We start from the raw sequence: 27,752 nt of genomic DNA, 5'->3' as shown, positions 1-27,752 counted from the left end.
CCCAGCTGGTACACAGTTGTTTGATTTTATGTTTGCAGGGTTTTTTTAGTATAGGCCAGACTTTTATTCGGTGGCAGTGGGAGATAACCATTGTTCTGGTACAGAGGGAACAATATAAAGGCATGGGAGTACTGTTTGCTAGCACTCATTTTTTGTCTACAATAGGTTCAATGCTTAATTCAGAGCCAAAGCTCTTACCTCCTTCTTCACTTCCATGTATTTTCCAGTCAGTTTCCCCACAAACAAAAAGAAGTTATAAAAATTGAAAATGTGTCTGTTAATCTGACAATAAAAATCAGGTTTATGTGACTTTTTTGGATTCGCTAGCATTTTTAAGTGCATAAACTCTCTCACTTTGGCTGACAGGGGTCAGGTGTAATTGAATAATACAAAACAAAACCTCATGTTTATTTTTTGACATGTGCTGAAAATCATATTTTTCTCTTTTCTGACTTCTGTCCAAAGTCCTGTATGTCCCATATCATGCAGTATTTATGCCACTGAATAGCTAGGTTGTTTTGATCGCATTGGTTCTGGAACAATTAACTGAAATCATTGCAGAGGAGCGTCAGCTAGGGAGAAGTGCTGGAGGTGGCTGTCTTTTCAACTGATTGATTACAATATTTTTATTTCCATTTCAGTTTTAAAAAATAGTTACTAACCTCAAACAGATGGGCAGATATATGATACTCTATTAAAAACATGAATTAATCAAATAGCATTCCTATCCAATGAGGCAAAAGCAGGGACTGAGTCAGACTTCTGCACGTGAACAGTTTACCCTAAAAAGAAATTAAGAAAAGTTTTTAGAACTTTATTTTTAACCTACACATATTAACTAGGGCTAGCCAAAAGTTTTCCATCAAAACTGTTTAACAGAAAATTTGGGTTTTGAACAAATATTTTCATGAATAATGTCTGCATTCTATGGAAAATTTTGATTTTTCATCAAAACCCAGACACCTGTCAGCCACAATATCTTGATTCCGCTGTACTGCCATTTTGTCTCATTGGAGTTGTACTTTGGCATCCTCATGTTTCTGTTATTCTCTTTGGCTTCCTCAGTGGGACTACATCTCTGTTAATGCATCAAGACCAGGGATTTCTATGCTGCAACTGTCACCATTTCAAGGTTACTGCACTGCTATTCCCCATCCAGGATCCCTCAAGGGCACCACTTAAGATTTCCAGCTCTCAGCCATCAGCTCTCCTGGGTGAGACCCAGATCTCTCTCCCTCCTGACCCAGGTTTTAAGGCTTCACAGCTCCTTGCCTTATACTGCAATATCCCCAACAAGCCAGTCTGTGTAAAAGCCAGTCAGTTCCTGTGCTTTGCTTTCTCTTCAAGGGCTATGAACAAAGTAATGCTAGCAGTTACAAGTTAACATGCAGCTCTTTCAAAGCAAGTACATTTTTTCTTAAGGCAAAAGTGTTACAGAGAAAATATGAAAAACAATAATTTCTATATGTATGCTAAAAGCTTACCAGAAGTCACCCATCAGTTTTATGGGTCACTTGTCAGCCAATGTCTTTCCAACACTTCTGTAAGGGTACAATCATACACACAATCACTGGCCACAGTGAATAAACTTAATATAATATGTTCCCCCAAAGCTACTGCATGTGGTTACAGTATCTGTCACAGCCATTACCTCCCCTCACCAGAACTGAAGACTACAAATCCCATGAGGCACCACAGTCGCATTTTCAAATTGAAATATTTTGGTTTTCAGATTAATTATTTCAGTGTTAGATTTTTCAATGAAAATCAAACTTGTCCATGGAAATTTTTGACAAAAACTTTATTTTTCACTGAAATTTTCCACAAAAAATAAGTTCATTTTCTAACCAGCTCTAATAATAACACTCTTGCAGTCTCAAACTCTGCAAAGTAAAGTTATTGTTTGTATTACTAATACTGAAATTTTCTAATGACCCAACCAAACATGTTTTTCCTGCAAACATTTGGCACCTTCATCACCTTTGTGTTAGTAGAGATGTTCTGCGAATTCTGTTAGCTGTATCTGGGCAATAGTATATTCTCATTAAGGTTTGTCCTGGAAAGCCAAATCCAGCTGACCTATGCATTCAAGTAATTCCATCCACCCCAGTGAGTGTTTTTGTATGGAGAATGAAAACAGAATTGTAGGAATTGATATTAGCAGCTGACTGCTGTAAGTTCTCTGTTTTAATGTAATGAAGTAAAAAGTAGCTGGCTCTCAAAGTCTATGCACTACTTAAATCCCACTTAAATCCTCAAAATAGAGTTTAAAATGGGACCACCTAGGCATTACATGGGTCTTCTGCAAAGGGCTGAATTTCCCCCTTAAAGAATAAACAGGGAATAATTCATTTTTTAGATTGTTTAGTTTCTCTTGTACTATTAATACTTTTTGTTCACATTACTATAATGATGAAAACAAGAAATGACACATTTCTTTCCCTTTTTTTAATTTAAATGCATCTTTCCACGATTATCATCCCTCCAATCTGCCTGTCTGCCTACTATGAGTTTGGAGAACATGGGTGTTGTAATTTTTAATAACCTACGTACTCACCAAAGAAGAGTGCGGCAATGAATGCACATGCATTCACCCACAATAACAAACAAAGTCTGAGCTCTCTGGTGATGGGTTGTCCAGTGGAGAAATTGGGATTTCAAATATGTCACAGCCTTAGTTCTGGAAAACTTGTTGGATTCTGCAGGATTTTGGGATAGGTTTTGGTTTTTAAAAAATATCGTGATCTGGTTCAATTTTGGACATGTTAAGCCTGGAAAGTTGAATGTCTGCTTGTTAAAATTCTAAATAAAGTAGTTAAATGCTGAAGATTAGCAGTTCCTTCCTTATAGCGCTGTCTTGAAAACATCTTTGTTTTGGTTCTTGCTGTCTGCATGAATATTTATGAAATTCTGCCTCTACTTAGAATGGGGCCAGCAGTGTAAATTCTCCTCCCCTCCCCCCACATCCAGCAAGCAAGCGACTGGCCTGTGCATGTGGCCCATTTCGAGGCCACAAGATGGTGGAAAATTCAGATAATTACATTTAGTTAGCCATGAATGCTTTTATTCATGAGTCATGAATATTCTCCCAAATAGAAGCACTGAGGAGTTTGGGTCACTTAGATTCCTGGGGTACATTCTTTTTGAGTATTGAGATGTACCGTTCTCCAGAAGGTGTGTGGGTTACAGAGATAATGGTATCCACGGTGAAAGATTTTGATGAAACACAAGAAAGTTATTTCAGTTCAGAAATACTACATGAGATCACGCTCTTTCCTTTCATTTATACTGCTGACATCCAGTTGCATCTTCCTGATCCTGGGCCTGCTTCTATGCTGCTCTCATCGAGATATGCTCTAATCCAGGGATCGGTAATCTTTGGCACGGCGGGAAATGGTGGCCAGCATATCCCTCGGTCCGCGCCACTTCCCGCAGCCCCCATTGGCCTGGGACACCAAACCATAGCCAGTGGGAGTCACAATCAGCCGAACCTGCAGACACAGCAGGTAAACAAACCGGCTCGGCCCACCAGGGTGCTTACCGTGGCGGCCCGCCTGTCAAAGGTTGCTGATCCCTGCTCTAATCTATACTGGTTGTCTATGGCTCCAAAGGGGCCACTTACCAGATGGAGATTGCTAGAGCACAACATGCTCTAACCACGCCTCTGTCCCTACCCTCCCATGCCCTCTAAAGTGAGGCCCATATAAGATTAGCATAGGAGTCAATTATGGAATCCCTAAACCAAATGGCAATTTCTCAGAGTAGCACAAAGCAGATGGAGCAAGCCAGTGATTCTGGCCCAAAGTGTCAGTTGTCAGTGATAAATTCATGTGTTTTTTCTTAAAACATTAGGGCCTGATTTTGCCACCCTTGTTCATGCTGAGCTGTATTTAATGCCTCTAGCAATCCTATTGATTTCAAATGTAATCAACTAAATGCCATACTGGTCTTAACGCTAGAAGCAGCTCACTGAAACCACTAGCACCATTTGTAACATTAAGTGATTCTCTATATGAATAAGGATGGCAGAATCAGGCCCTAGAAAAGAGCATGCTTCATTTTAAATATATTTGCCCTTCTGTATATATTCCAATTCTTCACATATGTTAATTTTAACATTTTTCACATAGTGCATTAGATGGAAAAAACCTCTAGTTGTCTTGATCAAAAAATAGAATGACAAGGGGGAAAACAGAGATACAGAATGCTATAAAAACCCTTTAAATATGAATGAGCTTTCATCTCTTTGGTTAGCCTTTATTTTACCTATCCTTACAAACAAACTATATTCCAGCCAAGCGCCTATTAGAGTTCCATCAAGTTTATGTAATATGCCAGTTTGCATGCTCTGGGATAGTATTTACCATTGTTTGGCATCACTTACCTTAGACAAGAACACCTCTGCAGGTCTATAATGCCTTGATAAGAGCTATACCGCTTCCTAGAGGAGTGATTTGCACTCATAAAAAAGTCACACATGAAAAACATCTTTGTAAAAAAAAAAAAAATCCAGTAATTCCATTCTGGTCCATCCAGTAATTCCACCTTTCATCTTTGAAAAGTGACTTGGTCTCAGATATTTATTCCTGGGCTGTGTTAGAAAAATACTTGGATTATTTCTATCATTAGAGACTTCAATATGTCAGTTTTTATTAGAAATCTTTCTCTGTAAGGCCTGGTCTACACTATGACTTTAATTCAGATTTAGCAGTGTTAAATCGAATTAACCCTGCACCCGTCCACACAACGAAGCCATTTATTTCGAAATGAAGGGCTCTTAAAATTGATTTCTCTACTCCACCCCGACGAGCGGAGTAGCACCAAAATCGATATTGTCATTTCGAATTAGGGTTAGTGTGGCCGCAATTCAATGGTATTGGCCTCCAGGAGCTATCCCATAGTGCACCATTGTGACTGCTCTGGACAGCAATCTGAACTCGGATGCACTGGCCAGGTCGACAGGAAAAGCCCCGCGAACATTTGAATTTTATTTCCTGTTTGCCCAGCGTGGAGAGCACAGGTGACCACAGATAGCTCATCAGCACAGGTAACCATGCAGGCCGATAATTGAAAAAGAGCACCAGCATGGACCGTACGGGAGGTACTGGATCTGATCGCTATATGGGGAGAGGATTCAGTGCTAGCAGAACTTAGTTCGAAAAGACGAAATGCCAAAACTTTTGAAAAAAAATCTCCAAGGGCATGATGGAGAGAGGCCACAATAGGGACTCAGATCAGTGGCGCATGCTGGCATTCAAGCAACATCCATTCTTTATCTCGCTGTGTAATCCTCAGGAGAGTGATATCGCTCATGGTAACCTGGTTGAAATACAGGAATTTAATTAAGGGGATAGAGGTGGCCGTTCCTACTGGGCTGTTTGCCTGTGGCTGAAAAGAAATCCTTCCCTGCAGTTAGCCAAGCGCTGGGGGGGGGGGGGGGGGGGGAGAATTGGCCCTGAGCTTTTTGCGTTTGGCTAGTAGGGATCTTCCCTGATACCAGCCACGCGGTGGGGGGAGGGATAAAGTGATCATCCAGAGAATTGGATGCGGGGGGTTAGTTTGTTTTCTGCTGCTGAAGGTTAACAGGAAAACCGCAGCACTCAACGGGCTTTGCTTGGTATGTGGGAAAGGAGGGCGCAGAAGCTGAAAGACAATGGCTTACCATGGCCACATGTAAGCTGAATTCTGTTGCCCGGACCTGCGTCTGTGATCTCTAGCAGCAAAGCCACAGGCACTCAATATTAAGAGACAAAATGCGACCTTGCACAGAAATCACATGTGCTATGTAATGTGAATAGTGTTGGTCACCGTGAAAGAGTATAAGCATTGTTCTGCAAAATGTATCTTTTAAAAAAATTCTCTCCTTTTTTCCTCCCTCCAGCAGCTGCAAATTTTTCAAGCCTCCCTCCTCCGTCCCGAAGGCTATCACAGATAAGGCGTCGGAAAAAGAAGACGCGAGACGAGATGTTCGCGGAAATCATGGAATCCACCCACATGAAAGAGCTCATCTGAATGAGTGGAAGGACACGGTTTCAAAGTATAGGAAAGAAGCCAGTGAACGTGAGGATAGGAGGGACCAACGTGAGGACATGAGGGACCAACGTGAGGACAGGAGAGATGCTCGAGATGAGAGGTGGTGGCAGGAAGATCAGAGGAGGCAGGATGCAATGCTGGGGCTGCTGCGTGAGCAAACAGACATGCTCCGGCGTCTGGTGGAGCTTCAGGAACTGCAGCAGGATAACAGAGTGCCGCTACAGCCCCTGTATAGCCCCCCTCCCCCCCTCACCATGTTCCATAGCCTCCTCACCCAGACGTGTAAGAACGTGGGGGGGCGGCTCCGTACACCCTCCCATTCCACCCCAGTTGACAGCCCAAGCAAAAGGCTGTCATTTTTTTAACCTTTTTTTTAGTGGCCTTTTCCTTCCCGCCGATCCTCCTCCCAAACCCCACCCGGGTTCTCTCCCTCTTTTTATAATCAATTAATAAAGAATAAAAGATTTTTAAATGATAGTGGCTTTATTTCCTTTGAAAACAAGCTGGGGGAAGGGGGAGGGTGGGTTCCTTACAGAGTATGAGTCAATAAAGGGGGCGGGTTTTCATGAAGGAGAAACAAACAGAAATTTCACACTATAGCCTTGCCAGTCATGAAACTGGTTTTCAAAGCTTCTCTGATGTTCAGCGCTTCCTGGTGTGCTCTTCTAATTGCCCTGGTGTCTAGCTGCGCGTAATCAGCAGCCAGGCGATTTGTCTCAGCCTCCCACCCCGCCATAAACGTCTCCCCCTTACTTTCACAGAGATTGTGGAGCACACAGCAAGCTGCAATAACAATGGGGATATTGGTTTGGCTGAGGTCTGAGCGAGTCAGTAACGATCGCCAGCGACCTTTTAAACGGCCAAATGCACATTCTACCACCATTCTGCACTTGCTCAGCCTGTAGTTGAACAGCTCCTGACTCCTGTTCAGGCTGCCTGTGTATGGCTTCATGAGCCATGGCATTAAGGGGTAGGCTGGGTCCCAAGAATAACTATTGGCATTTCAACATGCCCAACGGTTATTTTCTGGTCCGGGAAGTAAGTCCCTTGCTGCAGCCGTTTAAACAGATTAGTGTTCCTGAAGACGCGAGCGTTATGAACCCTTCCCGGCCAGCCCACGTTGATGTTGGTGAAACGTCCCTTGTGATCCACAAGTGCTTGCAGCACCATTGAAAAGTACCCCTTGAAGTTTATGTACTGGGTACCCTGGTGCTCCGGTGCCAAGATAGGGACATGGGTTCCATCTATCGCCCCACCACAGTTAGGGAATCCCATTGCAGCAAAGCCATCCACTATGACCTGCACATTTCCCAGAGTCACTACCTTTTGTAGCAGCAGCTCAGTGATTGCTTTGGCAACTTGCATCGCAGCAGCCCCCACAGTAGATTTGCCCACTCCAAATTGATTCCCGACTGACCGGTAGCTGTCTGGCATTGCAAGTTTCCACAGGGCTATCGCCACTCGCTTCTCAACTGTGAGGGCTGCTCTCATCTTCGTATTCTGGCACTTCAGGGCAGGGGAAAGCAAGTCACAAAGTTCCATGAAAGTGCCCTTACGCATGCGAAAGTTTCGCAGCCCCTGGGAATCGTCCCACACCTGCAACACTATGCGGTCCCACCAGTCTGTGCTTGTTTCCCAGGCCCAGAACCGGCGTTCCACGGATAGAACCTGCCCCATTAACAACATGATCTCCAAAGCACCAGGGGCCGCAGTTTGAGAGAATTCTGTGTCCATGTCCATGTCCGCATCACTCTTGTCGCTGTGCTGCCGTCGCCGCCTCCTCCTCTCCTCGTTTTTCTGGTCCTGGCTCAGCATAAACTGCACGAGGACGCGCGAGATGTTTACAATGTTCATGACTCCTGTCTTGAGCTGAGCGGGCTCCATGCTTGCCATGGTATGGAGTCTGCAGTGTTCACCCAGGAAAAAAGGCGTGAAATGGTTGTCTGCCATTGCTTTCATGGAGAGAGGGGTGAGGCTGTGCCCAGAACCACTTGCAACAATGTTTTTTGCCCCATCAGGCACTGGGATCTCAACCCAGAATTCCAATGGGCGGGGGAAACTGCAGGAACTATGAGATAGCTATGGGATAACTACCCACAGTGCAATGCTCCGGAAATCGACGCTAGCCCCGGTACATGGACACACACCACCGAATTAATGTGCTTAGTGTGGCCGCATACATTCGACTTTATACAATCTGTTTCCAAAATTCGAATTATATAAATTCGGATTAATCCCGTAGTGTAGACATACCCTAAGTAGAGTTAGTCACTTTAGAATCTACATTTGTCTTGCAGATGCAAAGTCTATTATTGCCCAAAGAGAACTGTCAAATGAACAAGCTTACACCAACCATCATTATAAATGAGTATGGATTAGAATGTTTCTAGACATTACATTCAACACAAAACCTAGGTAGTTAGAAATGCAAATGTTGACTGTATATACTGCTGTCTCATCACTGAAAACTGATTATTAAGAATAGTTTTGAACAGAGCTGAGAAAAATTTAAATCCCCGGGAAATTCCAACTTTTTAACATTTGCTTTCAACCCAAATCAGGAAGAAAATTTCAAACTTCTCTGCAGAATAAAAATTCCAACAAATTTAGATTTTGAAACATCAAAATGTTTTGTTTCAGTTTGTGGAAATGACCCAAAACACTTAGTTTCAAGTAATCTCAACATTAACCTGCATTTTCCCATGATTGTGCACTGCCTCATGGGGTTGTTGTTCAGGAGCCTGATGCCCCCATTCTCTCGCATAGGGCTGGCTCCCTGGCCAGACTATATCTCCCATAATGCACCCAGAATTATGTGACTTCCACAGTGCACCACCATACAGCTGAGTCAGAAGGAAATTAGTACATTGTGTTATGGGAGATGTAGTCCTCCAGGGACGCTGACCCATAAGGGGGCCAGAACTACAATCCCTGCATGGCTATGTGCCACAACAGGAAAATGAAGTTTAATGTTTTCTTGATCTCATTCAAAAGGAAATATTTCAGGTCAATTCAAAAAATGCAATATTTCAATTTGGGTCAAACCAACCCAAAAGGAAGTATTTCATTTCAATTTTCCCAGCAGAAAATGAAAATTATTCCAACAGAAAATTCCTCGTCAGCTCATGGCTGGGGAGATTTTGATTTTAATGGGCATTTGCCTTTCAGCCATCTTTTTCACCTAAAATGTTGGTATTTTCCTGGCTGGTAGCCATATAAATCTTTAGGAGGATGTGTCTTCATGTCCATGCTTGCAGTATCCAAAGGGTGAGAGAAAAAGCTTCCTGAAACCTCCAGTGGAACACTTCACTTAAGGTTGCACTACACTCAGTGATGTAAAGTAATCCTGTAGATGAGGAATTGTGGAATGCTCTCCACGTGCCAGTGGTTACAGCACGGTCTTGTCTTCGCTGAGTCTGTGAGAACAACATTACCAGAAAAAATTTACATTTTCACAATTCCATGAAATCTGCAAATTTCCCCCGCCCCCCCCCCCACCACCCATGTACACGTAAAAAAGAAACACACCTGTGTCTCGCCACAAGTGAAAAATTTCACCGTGGAAAAAAACAGTATTTTTTTAAAAGGCAAAATTTAATCCTGGGGGAGGGGGGAAATTTGGGTGGTGGGGGGAATTATTTTGATTCCCTGTGATATCTGGTCATGTTTGAAGTGAGCAAAATGGCAAAATTTTACCCTGGATCAAATTTCTAAATTACTCTCCTAGAATATGTGCATTACCACATAACTTGGAAAGTAGTCCCTACTCAAACAGCTGCAGCAGTGGTCCTGCATAGCTGAATGGATAATGCTTACTTCCCTGCCATTCTGCAGAATACCATTTAATCTCTTCAGCTATAATTTGTGAGCTTTGTTGGCCAGGTGAAGACAAAAATGTTTCCACCCTAGATATTAACGTTGAATGTCTATTTCCTAAGTTTGGGGGGATGTCATGTGAACTCCTCCACAGGTGTTCCACTATCCATTAGCTACAGAGGATTTAAAATGGGGCCTTATTTGGAGGAAAGGCCGAGAGAATGAATTGGGGTTTTGTAGGAATGTTCTGCAATTTGAACTTTGGAAAAAGAACATAAAAATAATTTGCTCTAGACCTAAAATTATTTAACAAATGAAATGACTGCATCACCCAAACATTTAGCATTCCCAAACACCTCATCACCTGGTGCAGTTATGAACGTTTGCTGTGTCTGGTTAGCAGTAATTTCTGTCAATGTGTGTTAGCCACAGTGCTGAGATATTTTTTATTAAAACTACTGAAAATGGAATCAATTACTTTCAGAGTTAAGCCTCTCAGCTGTTTCTCATTCCATGGCTAATTTTACAGCCAGCCAAATTTACCTGTACCACCCGCAGAGCTTGTTTTCTGAGAGGAAAATTATGGGGGTGCATTAGTATGAAAGAAGGCCTTCTTGTCTCAACTATCATCATTGAAAGCAGGAAAGTGGTGCAAGAACAGACACGTGTGAGTTGGACTACAAGCCACCCTCAGTCTCTGCTTTGAGACACAGGTATTAGTTGAACATTTGCCACTCACTCTTTCCTAGCATACTCTCTCCCTCTCTCTCTCTCCAATACTCCTTGTAGTGGAGAAGGCTTCATAATTTTAGTAAAAATGATGTTTGTTCTCCATGTCAGAGGAAGAAAGAGGAACCAGTTTATTTTTCTCAGGGATGTATTCCTGCAGAATTTGTTGAGTGCTGTGTTGCGCAGTGTACTTGAGGTAACACATGTTAAATGTTTTGAATGGTATATTATGCTAGTATTCACCTTATTAAGTCAGCCATCACACAGCACAGTTCCACTCTTCCAGTCTTTTCCCTATATTTTAGTAGTTTGTTTTTCCACAACTAGCAGGCAGCTGAAAATATCAGTCTGATTTTCCTGGTGAGACAAGCTTACGGCCTGATCCTACAAAACTTTACTTAGATGAGTGATCTCTGCACATTTGAGCAACTATATCTACTCCAATTCACTACTTGTGGAACTAATCATGTGAATACAGACTATTCATATGAATAAGTGTTGACAGGGTTGGGCCCTTACTGTTTGGAAAGCTGAGTTTTTCCATAAAGAAATGTGATGGTTTTTGCATATTTCTGCAGGTTGTACATCTGCCCCTAGTCAATCATTACAGTCCCAACTTCAGCAGACAAAGAATAATTTTCCATACATTTATTATGCTATCCAGACATACTGCATGTATATGAAAACTAAATGGGACAATAATACTTGGTGTGTATTATGATTTTTATAATGTCTAATATAATTTGTCTTAAAGATAAAACAAGACATTTTGACCTAACTCATTTCATTCCATATATTCCCATGGAAAATATTAATATACACCACACATGTCTGTGTGTGATTTCTATGGCAATTTTCTGGGAAGACTATATTATATCTGTACACAAACACACACATCAGGGAATCTATCTCCTTGCAAATCTTGCAGACAACCCCACAAAAAGCCCATTTGGTTGCGTTTTGTGGTGAGGTGGATAAAAATTTCACCTATTCTGAACCCTTTGGTGAGTTTTAAGTTATTTTACAACCTAAGATGCGTTGTCAACTGATGTAATTTGTATGATTTAATACATGATGTCCCCTTTATGTGGACACAGAATGGTTTGCTACAAAATTATACAGAATCTATTATTGTCAAAATAAACCTGTTCTGTGTTTTTACAGCATCTAGCCCAATGGAGCCTTGGTCAATCACCACAGCTCCTAGACTCCAGTATAATACAAATAGTTCATACTACATAATAAATAATAATATATCCACAGTCAATGACAAATTTCTTACTCTGGATACAGTTCAACAAAGCACACAAGCACACAGCTAAGTCCATCCCCATTCAAAAAAAGCACTTGAGCATATTTCCAAAGTTAGGCATCTGCTTAAGAGCTTTGCTAATCATGACCGTTATTCAGAACTCTAGAGGTTCCCCACATTTTGTTTCATCCACAGTGACCGGGTATAATGTGACAATTCTTTTGCTGAACTGCTGAAGTCCTTTTGTATGTCGGTGCACTTACCAAGTATTCGTGACACTTAGTTGTTTATTTGTTTTGTTTTAAGTAATGCAGTTGTTATGGAGTCTGCCTGACTAAATAAAGGTTGTATAATTACATATGGATGAAAATTGGGAAACATGGAGTAGATGACAAACTCTGGCCCCTGCATGAGTTTTCTGAACTTGGAACTGAGTATATTTAATCATTTTTATTTTTTGGCTTTTTTTGGAGGGGGTTATGTTGTGGAGGGCTGTGTTGGGTAAATAATACAGATAAAACAAAAGTTGAGATTTTTTAAACTTGCTCTCTCTTGATCTTTTCATTAGACTGCATTGTGTATATGTTGTTGAGTTACACATTAAAGTTAGCAAAAATAAATAAATCATCAAGCAAGAAAAAGTATACTGCAATTCTCCCCCCCCCCCCAAGAAATTATCTGAGGAAGACAAAAGAGGTTCATTAAAAGGTTAAAAGGTAGGTAGTCAAAACCTCTAAGCTTATTTCTGATTTCTTGGTAGGAACAAGGTGCTTCTTAGCATTGGAAATAGAAAGACTCCCCCTCCCCCCCAACACAATTCATTGGTTTGAAAAAGTTGGGGTTACACTTATTATATCAAAGCTCACTGAATATACAGAAATACACCCTGTAATTGGTATACAATTTAGCTTCCTTTCTTGGATTATGGGTAAAATCACCCTTCAAAAACAACTAAGAGACAGGACACATTGGATTGCTTTTTCTTATAATACAGACAGAGATTTCTTATAATGTAGTAGCAGACTGCGTAGTTGTCTTTATAGGTACAATCCTACAATTGCTGACTTCTCTGGCTCTATTCAAATTAAACTCGAACTCACGTTTAGCTGGACTGAGGCCACAGCGCTCTGCACTTTGCATGATCCAAGCCTAAATTCCTATCATCTCACCCTCTCTGCTACACCCATGTATACACTTCTTGTATTTTATGGTTGCTCTGTAATGTCACCTAACATGTTTTCTCTGCTTCTGTTACTCCCCAAAAGATGTGTATATATAGTTTTTAAAAATGCAGGTACCCCCAAGAAATAGAACATTAAACTAAAAGGCTCTTGGACAAGAAAGGTGCTTGTGTGCCTATTGTCCCTTGATCAGAAGTGACCGTGATGTTTAACTTTTATCCCCCGAAGTACTGTCACTGAAAGCAATACTTCTGCAAATGACGTTTCCCCCTTGGAAAGGATGATTGACAAAGTTTCAGTATAGCTATTCGAAGCTCTTATAAGGATAGTCTGTAGCAAGAATTGCTGGTGCATATTACTGTATCTTCCATTCTAACCCTTGCCTAGAAATTATTTGGAGTCCTCCACATTTTTATTGTAAAGACTACTTAAAAGATTACAACTGGGTTTTTAAAGGAGACAAGTAGGTTTTAAGGCATAATGTAATAAACCCAGGAAATCTTTATGAGGAATATTAAATTCATATCCTTTGATGAAGTAAATAGGAAGGAAAGACCTGTCAGTTCAGACATAAAAAACTGCTTTATGACACAATGACCTTTCTATAGTTTTGCTGCAAACGCTCACAAAGGAAGCATCTCCCTTCTCCTCAAGCATTAATCACATGAGCCCCACTGTGTCACCTGTCTTAATTAAAAAGAAAAATACAGACTCCTCTAAGACCCTTTTGATAATGCTAGTCTGCAGTGCAGACTATCAAATTGAAACAAAAATGCTCAGCGCAGTTCAGGAAAGAAAAAAAACGATAAAATAAATCTTATTTTGCTATTGGCAAGGGCAGAAATTTAGACAAAAAATAGAAAATTGAATAATTGAACTTATCTTTCACAGAATGTGGCAGTATTTCTCTATTACACTGACCCCCAAAGATATTATTAGTGTTCATTCTAAAAAATTAGGGGAAGCAGGTTTGCTATGCCTAAGCCAGAAATCTCTCCAAGGACACTAAATGAACAATGTAGGGAAAGAAGCATTATAAAACCAGTTGAGGTAGCAGAAGAAGAAATACTAAGCTTGCCTCTGACTCTTCCTTTGAAATTAAATTATTCTCTACAATTTTCCAGTAGGCAGGTTTCCCAACACAGATACTTAAAGAGATTCCTCCCCTTTCACACCATTCTCACCTGCTTTAATTTACATTACGTCTCCTTTCTTGTGTAGCTGTAAGAAGCATCTCAGGTTGTGCTGAACATTTTTGGTTGGTCGGACTGGCTATTAACTTCCCATACTGAAAATATGCTGGGAATTATTCTTAAAAGATTGGGATACCATGAAAGATCAAAATGGTATATACAAAGCTGGCAGTGATAATCAACCTGCTTCTCCAAACACAATGCAATGTAATCATCTTTCTTATAAAAGCTTGAGTTCTTCTTTCAACACAGTAAATTACATAAAATGCTGGGGATTAGAAATACTTTCTCACCATTGGTTGAATCCCATGCAGCTGACTCACTGGGGATTCAGCAGCCACTAGAGGGGAGACATTCCCTAGTCAATAGTACTGAGACAGCTGACTGGAGCTAATAAGTCACATACCTAGGGTCCAATTTACTACTTTGCACCTGTGCACAATGTATTTCATAAGCAACCCACAAGGTTCACAGTTGTCCTAGTTATTTAAGTTCTACATCAGCGATATGTGGGGGGAACTGTTTATATTGCTCAGCCATTTAATTACCAACCCCAATATGCTGGTAGTATGTTTTTCATTTCTCAAAGCTTTTCCCTTTAAGAAACATTTGCTTCCTGATAGCACAAAATCAGATGCAAATGATGGAAATGTGTTTCGGAGGAAAGCTCTTCAGAATGAATGTGACAGCAAATGAGAAAATAAAGAGCATGACAAATCAGTCTTCTTGGCTTTGGTCAGAGGTGAACAGACTATTATTTTAAAAAATAGCTGCCTAACTTCTGAGGATTGCACACATCTTTAAAGCATCAAAATTCAATGTTATTTCCAGCCTAAGTACAAAAGTTTGAAAGCACCAATTAGTACTGCATTTTCTGTCAAATGACAGCACAGTAAATCTTATCTTTACAACAAAGACAGCAATATATGTTGTACATCACAGTGATAAATAAAACAAGGAGCCAGATTCTTGTACCCACTGTGGCTGATTTATCTGTAATGCCAGTGTAGCTGGCTACCTGGGCATTCAAACTGAAATGACAAATCCTCATGCTTCAAAAACCCACCATAGCTGTGTACACCCCGCATCCCCAAAACCAGAGGCTGCTCTAAGTTAGCCTGGGGACTGCATTGGTCCATGGCATGTCCTAGAATTGTGGATGGTACAAGGATAATTCAAAGACACCTTTGCCCACCTGTGCTGAGTACATCTCAGTTAGATGAGAAAATCCTGCTACAGGGGTTTACTGGAGGTTCTATGTCTGTACAGGTTTGGCCCTAGAGCCAAATTAAATTGGGGTTTCCCTTCACAAATTTTACAGACATTTTTGTGCCAGTGAGGATGCCAGTAGCATTACCAGTAACAAGAAAGGTACTAACTGAAAGATTTAAAAAAAACTTTTTGGATTAGTTTACTTTGTGTATTGAACCACATTTTGTGTCTAGTCAGTTTTATAAAATGGGCAGGACAGAGGAGTTGTGGGACAGGATCTGTCCTCCCCACTGCCAACTCTCCCTATCTCTAGCTCCTCTTCCCTTTTGTTCTCCAGTATTCACTTTTCACCAATCTCTTTCTTGACTCATCTTTTACTTTCCTACTTACTGCACCCATACAATTGCCCCCTTTAGACTTGCCAGAGTTTCTTCCTCTAGATTCCCCCAGTTTTAGCCATCATTAGGTTCAGGTCTCCCTAAAAATTATTCCCATCTCCATTCACCTTCCCCCATCATCCAATGTTCCACCAGACTCATGTATAGTTCCCAAATTTCCCTTTCCATATATTCTCCAAATTGCTACCCCCACCACTTGGATTCTTGGCTATTTACAGTCTATATGGCTTTATAGTAGGATTCATCTTGTTACCACACTGCTTGGTAAACTTATTCTCCAAGTGGGCATTCACAGTGAATGAGTGTTTGTTACATTTTAATGATAGATATGACACAAACTAAGTGAGTAATTATTGTAACATTTTTTTTTTAGTTAAACTACTTAAGTTTACTGTACATATAAAAACTCAGTCCAAGTTTTACCATATAAATCACAGCTGTAGAGCTCATAAAAGGTTAATAATTTTGCCAGGAACCTCTCTCGGGCTTGATACAGTTCACTTCCTTCTCCCACCTCCTCCACTTTCTTGTTCTTGTTGGTGGATTTGTTTTACAGACATTAAAAAACTGATGTGGTGCCATAGGGACAAACCTATACAAATTGCTTATGTATGTATGTGCACACACAGAGAGAGAGAGAGAGAGAGAGAGAGAGAGAGAGAGAGTAGCCAGCCCAAGAAGCCAAAATAGAAATGCAAAAGGGATTCTACCAACTTTCTGTTTGAAAGAGTGAAGTTGTGGCAATTGTTTCAGTTAATGCAACCTTCTGCAGATTACTGGAACCATCCTAATCACCCAAATGGTCTTTATCAGCCTAATTCAGTAAATAGCATTGGGAAGTTTCTTGAATTTCATGGTAAAATTCTATGAGGCAATGGGGTAAAATGGGGAAAAAACAGCCTACCCTCAGTGTTAATTTTATAGTATATTAACTGTGGAGTCATGTTGAAGCTATTTCAGAGACAAGTTGTGTCATGATTCTGTTCTTTTCCATTCTATATAGGATCTTATACCCCTTCATCAGCCTAGTACTGAAGTGCCTTCTAATAGTGGTTTCTCATGACTTACATCTATCATATCTATCACATGTGGTTCATTCTCTCTCAGCAACAGAATTATATGTGGTGTACAGTGTTTTGGTTTGGTAGTTGTGATGGTACCTTCCATAAGGCTTTATGGAAATATGCTTAGAATGTGTTTTATGCTACATATGCCATATAACATATCTCCGTAAAGGTTATGATCTACTGAATGTATTAATCTTATTTGTATGCAGGTATCATTTTTGCATTCAAAGTTATGAATGTTATGAATGTTGGATGTGTGCTAGCTTGATTTCTAAATAACCATAGTAGAACATTTGGTCAGTTCCTGGAGAAAGGAATGTTGAAATTAAGTACCTAATCAAGAAACACTTAAAGGACAATGGATCTTGGAATGCTCCAATTCATATAGGAAATGTACTTGAGGATGTTCAAGGTAGCATTTAAACAATGGATGCTACCTGTAAAAACTGTGAGTCATGCATGGACATGTGACTTGCCCAGGTGACTCCTAAACTCCATCTTGGAGCTGGACTTTGCATAGGAGTGAGGAGGGGGTCTCCACTCACAAGAGAAAGTCTATTTAAACCCCTGGGAAACCCCTCCCTTTGGTCTTCAGCTGGCTAAAGAAAGAGCCTCTCCACCCCCAAGGATACTTGAAAGAAACTGGAACAAAGGACATTGTGCAAGGGGGTGAGTGATTGCTGGACCCAGGCTAAAAGGAGATTAGTCTGTAAAAGGGAACATTCTAGAACTGCTGAGGATCTTATCTGTATTCAGTTTGATTAGACATAGATTTGCGCATTTTATTTTATTTTGCTTGGTGACTTACTTTGTTCTGTCTGTTACTACTTGGAACCACTTAAATCCTACTCTCTGTATTTAATAAAATCACTTTTTACTTAATTAACTCAGAGTATGTATTAATACCTGGGGAAGCAAACAACTGTGCAAATCTCTCTATCACTGTTATAGAGGGTGAACAATTTATGAGTTTACCCTGTATAAGCTTTATACAGGGTAAAACAGATTTATTTGGGTTTAGACACTATTGGGAGTTGGGCATCTGAGTTTTAAAGACAGGAACACTTCTGTTAGCTGCTTTCAGGTAAACCTGCAGCTTTGGGGCAAGTAATTCAGATTCTGGGTCTTTGTTGGAGCAGACGGGAGTGTCTGGCTCAGCAAGACAGGGTGCTGCAGTCCTGAGCTGGCAGGAAAAGCAGGGGTAGAAGTAGTCTGGGCACATCAGGTAGCAGCTCCCAGGGGGTTTCTCTGATCCAACCCATCACAGTAGTGGTTTGGGTTTTTTTTTAAAATGTGTTCGTAGTGGAGATGATGAGCTTGAAAAAATGTGCCGTGCACTTGGAGTTGAAGATGGCGAGGTTTGTAGGGGTCCTTAGTTCCTGTGGGTGCTGTGTAGGCCCCATAATTGTTTCTTAGGAAAGTCAAATAAACCAAGCCTGGTAGAAAAGACAAGCCCTGCCTCCTGTAGGAAAACAAAGAGGCAAGGTGGGTGGGGTAATATTTTTTATTGGACCAACTTCTGTTGGTGAGAGAGACAAGCTTTTGAGCCACACAGAGCTCTTCTTCAGCTCTGGGAGAGGTAAGAAACGCAGCAGTGTGCATCGTATCAGTTGTTTTAATTACTCTAGCTGCAGCGGGTCCCAGAGGCACGCAGGGGGCTTTTTGAGCCACAGGAGGCTCTTTGTTTTTAAACCTTCTTAATAAATAATACCATGTAGGTGGCAAAGTCAAGGCAGTGCTACTTATATGGTGATCTCATGCAGTTTTGACTTAGTGTTGCTTGTTCATTTCTGTTCCAACCTTTCTTTCACTTATTTTCTCTGCCACCTTATTTCACTTTTCTTTCATTTTTAATTTCTCCTTAAGCTTCCCCAGTAACCCTGTTAATTTGACATATTTCGTTGATTTCTTTCTCTCTCTCTTTCTGTACAAGGCTTCCATTTTTCTACTTCCTGTTCACTGGATGTTTAATTGGGACAGAAACTCAACTATGTAAATCGGCATAGAGCCCTTTACTTCAACAGAGAGAAGCCAATTTACTCCAGCTGCTGATCTGGCTCCAATTACTCTTAATGAATCATTAGTGAGGAAAAGGAAAGATTTACTAGTGAGATTATATATGCTGTGAAAGTTAAATAACCACAAAAAAGAGTAGCCAAGAACTTATTTCGGAGGTCTTCACAATATTGATTTTATCCCTAATCTGAACCTAGATCTGAATTCAACATTTGCAATTTTATGACAGGCTACACTAAAACCCTGAACACCTCTGATTTGTGTGAGGTTGAGATCTAGATTTCATCAGCTTCAGTCCATCACAGCTAATATGCAAACCACACTGAAAGAACCAAGGGCCAAGAAATGTGGTAATAATAGAAATAGTGAAATATGATAATGCTTATATTTCTGACCTTATCTTTTGTCAAGTTTCCTTGTCATCTGTTTTCCACAAATGGTGAAAAACTTTATCTCTTCTTTGTTCCTTTCTTTCACTCACCATGTTTTCTTCCAAACTGCCCCAGATGAGTACCCCTCCTTTATTACTGAACCGCTAACCTTGACTCATTCAAATCCATCCTAAAAACTCACTTCTGCCATCTAACTGACAGAAAGGGAGGAAAAGAGGATGGAAAACCTAGTGTTTACAGAATTTTCCACGTATGCATGCCTTTCAGAGTAATGAAGTGATTTTTATTATTGGTCCATTGTCCCTCCTTTCATACTACCTTTGTTGTCCTCCCTTCACTTTTTGACTATTCACAACCTTTGTTTGTTGTATTATGTCATATTTAGATTACAAGCTTTTTATCTTTACCTGGGTTTTTTTTGAGCACCTAACACATGAATTAATAACAATTATAAAAAAGCCATGGAAGCTGTGATAGTTAAAGTGTGCATTTTCATTCTTGTTTTCATTCATCTCCGGGGACACTTTCCTGAATGAAGGATCTTTGATTCTGGAAATTACCCCCACCCAAAGAGGTTGGGATGGATATGTATCTATGGCCCTATACCACCTCTGCACTGGCTGGTCACACAAAATGGAGAATCCGCACTATGCTATGCTCCCATTTCTACCATGTGCCAGGGAGCTGGGGAAGGAATTGTGCTTCTGGAGGCCCAGTTCTTGCTTGTGCTATCCCGGGAGCATTGGGATGGTAAAGCCATGGTATCACCCCCAATGCAGCCCTACGGGGAATGAATACAGTCAGGCCTTAATTAAGCAATGAGTTATAGATATTAAGTAAGGCCCTTCAAAATGTACCTCTATTGTGGATATAAGTCCATTTAAAGGTTCTAAACAAACCACTGGCACACACCCTGCTCTTGCTTTGTGAAGTCCTCAATAAATCATGTACATCTGAGGGTATCCTATGCCAATGGTTCTCAACCAGGGGTCCAGGGCCCCCTGAGGGGCCACAAGCAGTTTTCACAGAGTCTGCTAAGCAAGGCCAGCATTAGACTTGCTGGGGCACAGGGCAGAAAGCCGAAGCCCCACGGCCTGGGTCTGAAACCTGAGCAACTTAGCTTCACAGGGCCGGCTGTCGCATGGTGCCCCAGGTAATTGCCCTGCTTGCTACCCGTTAATGCTGGCCCTGGCTTTTATAGGCAGAAAAACAGTTCTTGTGGCACAGGTGGGCCATGGAGTTTTTATAGCATGTTTCGGGGGGAGGGGGGACCTCAGAAGGAAAAAGGTTGAGAACCCCTGTGCTATGCTATCACATATGGGATCTATCCAGCTCCTCCTGAAGTCAATGAAAAGGCTTCCATTGACTTCAGCAGAGCTGGTTTGAGCCCTTTGTCTTATACCTTTTGGATCATAAAATTTATCAATATTTAACCTTAATATAACCCTTGTGGAGAAAGAAATGAAAAAACCTGAAAAGGGGAATTAAGATACCATGTGGAAAAGAGGTAATCGATTGGTAGTTTAAAACAGGAATTATTGCAGAATTTACTGGGTGCAGTTCTAAATCCTGTGTTATGCAAGATGTCTGACTAAATGATGACAATGGTCCTTGCTGGCCTTGAAATCTATGAACAATATATTGTATGGTATGGGCCTGATTCTCCAGTGCACTTTTACAATTTGATGCCAGTGGAACTCTGTTGAATCCATTAGGACAACACCAATGAAAAACAGGTGAATCAAGCCCCGCTCTCACTTTGTGGTAATAATCACATGGACAAGGACATGAATATCAGTGTGCATGAGTTTCTGCACTCCCTCAGTGGAATGATAGCCTTATAAGTACTCCAGTGCTGCATAATATTATCCTTTTTCTTCTCTCCATCTGTCTCTATCTCTCTCGTACACACATGCGCTTTCCTCATTTCTAACATTTCACATTTGCCTACATTACAATCTTCACTTATCTTAAGTGTGTCAGGGATTAGGCAAAGAGCCATTTTATGCCCCACTCCAATCTCACTTCACTCTTTTTCCATCATTTTAAAATGTAGAGTTATTTTTATTTTTTGCCAGGAAGCTGCCTGAGTTATAAGACGGAAACCCATGTGATTTTTCCTGCTGTAGAGAGGCTTTTACTGAACATAGATTATCATGCTATTAAAATAACAAAAAATCAAGTCAAATTAAACATTCACACTCCTATGGTGAAGAAATGCCCAGTGCTTTTAAAAAAAATCTGGTTAGCCAGCCATGCTCAGCCAAGGCTGCCTGATTCTATTGTGTGAAGCCTGCTGGATTTCTGCCAATACTCACCTTACTGTGACACCAGCCAGCAGGGACCTTTGTGCATCCAGGCTGAAATTAATTCCACATTACAGAGAACACAAAAGAACAAAAACCTTATTAAAACATAGATTAAGTCCATTATTATATTAATCCCTTTTTGGAAGATGAAGCTAATCCTCTGTCCCTAAATATTAAACATAACACTGATATTACAGTAGAGAGATAATACCCTGGCCTTTATCTTGGCCAGCCCTTGTCATCTTAATGAGGCAACAAATGCAATAGGCTGGGTGCTCATGAACGAAAGGGGCCTCCAACTAGATGAGGAGTCAGGTTCCAGCATCAAAGCATGCCTTGTGTTCCCACACAACACTGTGCTGCTAATCTCCCATAGAAAAAGTCCCTCTACATAAACTAAGATAGTATTTCATGCTACAAGGTATTATGTGGCAAAAGTGATTTTGAGTTCTTAAATAATCATATTTTACTCAAAACATATTTGTTATTGACTGAACTGTTAAGGCAGGAACGCCTAAGTTTGGAATCAACACATCAAGATGGGAATTCATTGGTGCGAGGCAATGCCATGTGTGTGTGTTTCTCTCTCTTATTCCTATTAGAGGCATTTTTCTATCGATGCAAGGGAATGATTGTAACGCAGTGATGGTGGAGTGTAGTTATATGTTCATTCTCTCACCAGATCTTCTTTCTTGTTGTATTAGAGTGTCATATCCTATAAGCAGTTTGGGTGAGAAGGCCATGAAGCAGCATTCAGCAAACTGAAACAATCTCATATAGAAGAGACAGGCTCTATGGAAAGATGGTTCTGTTTCAACAACAAGAATAAAATGTAACACTCTGGATTTTCCACCATCTGTATGAGAGACTGGGCCAGACTGTTATTTATACAATGGCCTTCACTGGCACATTGCAAAGTCACCTCTATCCTTGGTGGAGCTCCAGAGGGGATTGAGTCTCCAATGGCAAAGAAACCCTTTCTATGTGTCAGAAACCTGAACTTCAGTGATCATGCCTAGAGGCTGGAGTGGGAATCATACCTACTGGTCACAAGTCAGTAGGAGCCCAAAGTCAGAGCCATAGTCAGAGGCTAGATCTGAGGGGTCAGAACCAAAATCAGGAATCAGAGCCATGGGTCAGACCCAGGTTACCTGGAGTGAGGCAAGGCAGAGACAGGCACTATTGCAGCTGTAGGCATATGCTTTGAGTAGCCACCAAAGTGCTGCTTCTGCTGGGCTTAAGACCTGGCCTGCTGACCAGGGATGGATTGCGCTCCTGGGGCCGAGGACCGGGGGTTTGCTCCACCCACCCGGAGTTCCTGGCAGGGAGTGGGTCAGCATGCGTGAGCTTGCCCTGCTCCACCCACTCCCCAAGCAGGGTTGGTGGGTGGAGCAGGGCAAGCGCCCCCAGCCCAACCCCACTCCTGGACAGGGAGCATGGGGTTGCCCATTTTTCAAGGGCCCCACAATTGGTCGGGGCCCCTGGGCATGGGCCCCATTGGCCCAGTGGCTAATCTTCCACTGCTGCTGACTCTCCCCACTAGTCAGCCGGCATAGCCAATCAGACAGCCTACTACATGCCAGCATGTTGACTGGAGACTGGCTCTGTTGCAGGCCCTCATTTCTGACAGTGTGCCCACATGCAAGAAATAGGCATGTGCTGCACCATCTATTTGGACAATGCAGAATGCTGCCCCCACAGCATACCCAGCTAGCTCTTCGGGCCAGTGAGAAGGGACGGAACTATGACCCTGGCAATCCATTCCTCTCTGTAGAGTTATTTGTGTTCCCCAGTGACACTAGGAAGAATCCATTCCTAGGCTCCCTAAATGCAGGGACTACAGTTGTCCTTGGGTATTGCACAGGAGGTTCAAGGCAGAAAGACTCCTTGATTCTTTGCCCCTGTGTACCTGCACTAGGGCCAGACACAAGTTGGCTCAGAGAATGAGACAACTCAGTATAATAGGTGTATCCATCCTGTATATAAAAATAATTTAAAAATAAGAGTCAGATGTAGATCTATTATGGCCTTATTTATTAGTACTGTAACTTATATTGAGAAGAGATCGCAAGTGCTCAGCAAAGCTTCCCCCGCCCAAGTGGAAAGGGATGGAAGGGGTATGGTAAAGGTGGCTGAGGAACACAGTGAATCCTCATCCCTGCAGAAAGCCCTGAGAGGTCACTATACGCCTCTCTCCCTCTTATAAGTTCCTAGTGGGGTACCACAAGCCTGACTGCCATGGAGAAATGCAATGTACATCTTTGTAAGCCAGGAGAGGTAGGCTTTGGTTGGTTTGGATTTTTTTTTTTGTTTGTTTTTGTTTTTGTTCTTTGTTGTTTTTTTTCGCAATGTGCATTTGGATTATTAAGACGATAGAAATTCGTCAGCTAATTATATCTCAGTATGGGGGTCAAAAGCTGAACTCTGGAGAGAAAGAGAGAGAGTGAGAGCAGCCACTTTAAAAGCAGCAACTAGCAAAAACTGTGTTTGTGATATAAAGCCTAAAAGGGGGTAAATCAATGGTGTGTATTCCTCTCCTCAAAGTCACTCGCATAATTCATTCCCACTCTGATTGGGAGAAGATCCAGCTTAGAACTTTTCCCTTAAAAACTTTACTCATTGCATTCCTTTTCTATGGAATCAGACAGCAGCAGGAATTAACATGAGCAAGCTGATTCTGCTGCCAGAGAACAGGTGAATCAGTGCTTTCAGTTATAAATTCAATGCCGGTACTGTGTATCTAAAATGAAAATGCTCCCTCATTACTTTAGAGCTCACCCAGACCCAATGGTAAGGAACAAGTCAAGTACATTTGAACCTCCGTCAGGAAAAGTCTAAAAGTAATTTGAGCAAATTCCAGAAGAAAACACATCTCACCATTTCCCCAAAACTTCCTGAAAATAACACAGTGAGCAGGAACTTGAATGTTTGAAGACAAGATTTCAAAGAGCTGTGCAAGAGCCTAAATTGTACATATAGGTAATGAACCCACAAAAACTGAGATGAAGGCAGGGCCGGCTCCAGGCACCAGCCCACCAAGCTTGTGCTTGGGGCGGCACCTGGAGGGGGGCGGCGCGGCGCTCCGGCCCCCGGGGAGAGCAGGGCCACGGCCGGGCTCGCCGCCCTCCCCCCCCAGCGCCCTCCCCCCGGCCGCTGGGGGGAGAGTGGAGCCCGCGCCGGGGCTCGCCGCCCCCCTCCCAGGGCTCCGGCTGCCCTCCCTGCCAGCGCCCTCCCCCTGGCGGCCGGGGGGAGAGCGGAGCTCCCGCCGGGGCTCCGGCCGCCCTCCCCCCGGGGCTCCGGCTAACCTCCCCCCCCCCCCCCTGCGGGGGGGGGGGGTGGCCAGCCGGCCAGCGGCTTTTTTGCCGAGGGCGGCAAAAAAGCCAGAGCCGGCCCTGGATGAAGGACAGTGGGTTAGGGCACTAGCCCAGGTTAAATTCCTCGCTCCACCATGGATTTGCTTGGGCCGGTCATGTCGCCTCTCTATGCCCTAGTTTCCCATCTGTAAAATGAGGATCACAGTATCTCGCACAAGTCTTGTGACAATACATAAAAGATTGTGAGGTGCTCAGTAATGAGGGCCATATAAGTACCTAAGATGGGAAGTGCTGCATTTATGCCTGCAAACTTTTGTTAGCATGGACAAACTGGGTACCTGCACAAACAGCTAAATATTTGCTCACACAAACATGGGATATCACAGGTGCAGTAGATGCACATGCATTTTGCATGCTCACCCTTCTTATGTGTCTTTGAAAATGTGACAAGTAGCAAAGGGAGCAGAAGTTAAACACATGGTTTTTTACACAGTCTAAGATTTGGAGTATTTCGATTATCTTTGTTGTTTCCAAATAGATTTTTAAAAGTGAGGGGGACTCTGGGTATACAAGTCCAATAATGTATACCAGGAGGATGTATTATTAAGCCTACATGCCCAATTTTAAGAGACATTATCATGTGGAAAAATCAAACCTAGCTACAAGGTACTGGCTGGTAAATCCAAACCTTTGAAAACTGAAAATAAAATAGATGGAAAAATCCCTGATTTAAAGACAGGATTTGTACATATCTAATATCAAAGGCATATAAAACCTATGTTACAAATGAAAATGGCAACTTTCTCTCCAGAGTACTTTGGGAAAGGAAGACATATGTGCAAATCTCACAGAAAACAAGAGTATAGTACTCTGACTCACACAAGCGCCATCACAATTACATCTGGACTTTGATGAGGTCTGTCATTTTTAAAATGTACAATTTAAAATTGTATCACATACCTTATAAAATTGAGAGATGGGGGCTAATACCTATGGACAAGAGGTGGCATTAAATGCAGAGAAGGGAGGACCTTTCATTTGGAATGTCAGAAATATATTGTTTATGGGAAAAGCATCCCAGTGTTTGAGTGAAATGTTTCAGAAATGGATACTCACTGAATGTGTCCTGAGCCTTCTGGGAATCTCAGTACATTAAATAGACATATTTTATGTGATGGGAAACATGCCATTGTTGTTTAGAAATCAGAAAATCCTAGCACATTGTGATAGACAAGATAACCTTTTCCATCTCCTAGATATTTGTATAGGATTTTTCCCTGCTATATATTCGCCAATGCTTCCTCTAGCCCACTTTATCACAACGCAATGATGGGACTTCCACCATTTCTTCTAGCATGCAAAGAAAGAAAAATACCATGAAAGAGAAACTAAAATCAAATACTTCAGTGCTGAATAAATGGCTGGAGGAGAAAGCACAGAAAAACTGAAACACTCATTTTGTTATTAAGTATTCATTACAGCAAATCAGGGATGGGTTAGAGTGAGAAAGAGCCACAAAGCAGTCACAATACACCAATGGACAACTCCATCAAGGAAAGAGCATAAAAGAGGCCTGTGTTTAACAAACTCCCTTTTATGGATACAATAATTGGAACATTAGTAAAAAAAAGCAGAAAGCTGTGCCTAATGTGAGGCAGCACAGTTTTACAGTAATATATATGGTGTCTTTAATTGACATTAATCTTGATCACGTAAAAATCTTGTAAGCATCCTTGGGGAAAAAATCCAATTAAAAAAAATCCAAGGACCATCTTTCAATTTAGCCACAGAAATTAGAGATGGAAAAGACATATTGGGCTATCACATCTTTCCCCTTGGGGCCAGTACAGGATAGTTCCCTACAGCATCTCCTCCAATACTCTATCTAGTCCACATTTACATTAATCCAAAGATTAGAGGGGCTTCTATATGCAGTTTAATATTTAGTTTTTTAAACATTCCTCCCAAGTATTGCTTTAATTTTTACCTTAATGGCCCTATATTACAATTATGGTCCATCCTGTAAAGGAAAGCAGGATTCAGCTCTCTCCAGAACACTTCAGTACTGCTCTGTGCATCGATCAGTCACTAGAGCTCAGCACAAAGAATTGCCTTCCCTTCACTTCTTGCCCCTGAAGCACTTATATCTCTTGGCAGCCTGGAAATGAGCAGCTTAGGGAGGAGGAGGAGGGAAGGTCCAATGGTTAGGGTACTAGCCTGGGACTTGGGAGACCTGGGTTTAATTCCCAGATCTGCTATAGACTTCCTTGGGGAAATCATGTAGTCTCTGAGTGTCCCAGTTCTCATCTGTAAACTGGGGGTGCCAGGACTTCCCTCCCTCCAGGGCTGTGTGCAGATTAACAGATTGTGAGGCACTATGGTACTGTGCTAAATAAGTATCATTGACCAATTTTAAATCCATGAATTTTTTTTGCATTATTTTTTGAATTTTAAAGCAGTAAAGTATGGAGGATGAGGGATGGGACAGAAGGGTATTTCACGGTAATAGAATAATTTAACATTGCTATGGAATTGAGGGATTGTTGCCATGGAATTTGGTCCTATTATCTCACAGAGCACACACACTTGGTTATACCCAAGCATACTATCTCATGCCAAGAGGGGATTCTGCCACCAGGGCATCTCAGCTCCTTTTCTGTACATGTGTCAATGTATAGAGTCCTCTCCACATATAGGTCATAGCAGTGATCAGAATCTGTGTTATATGGCAATCATACCTTAGAATCCAAAACTGGTGTCACATAAAAGAACCTAATGCATGCTTTTTACTTTTTCTTCCCCATTGGATAATGAAAAAAGAACAGACAAGGTTGATATAC

The sequence above is a fragment of the Chrysemys picta genome, chromosome 6 (assembly GCF_011386835.1).
Source record: "Chrysemys picta bellii isolate R12L10 chromosome 6, ASM1138683v2, whole genome shotgun sequence".
Classification (NCBI taxonomy): domain Eukaryota; kingdom Metazoa; phylum Chordata; order Testudines; family Emydidae; genus Chrysemys; species Chrysemys picta.
This window is presented reverse-complemented; position numbering follows the sequence as displayed.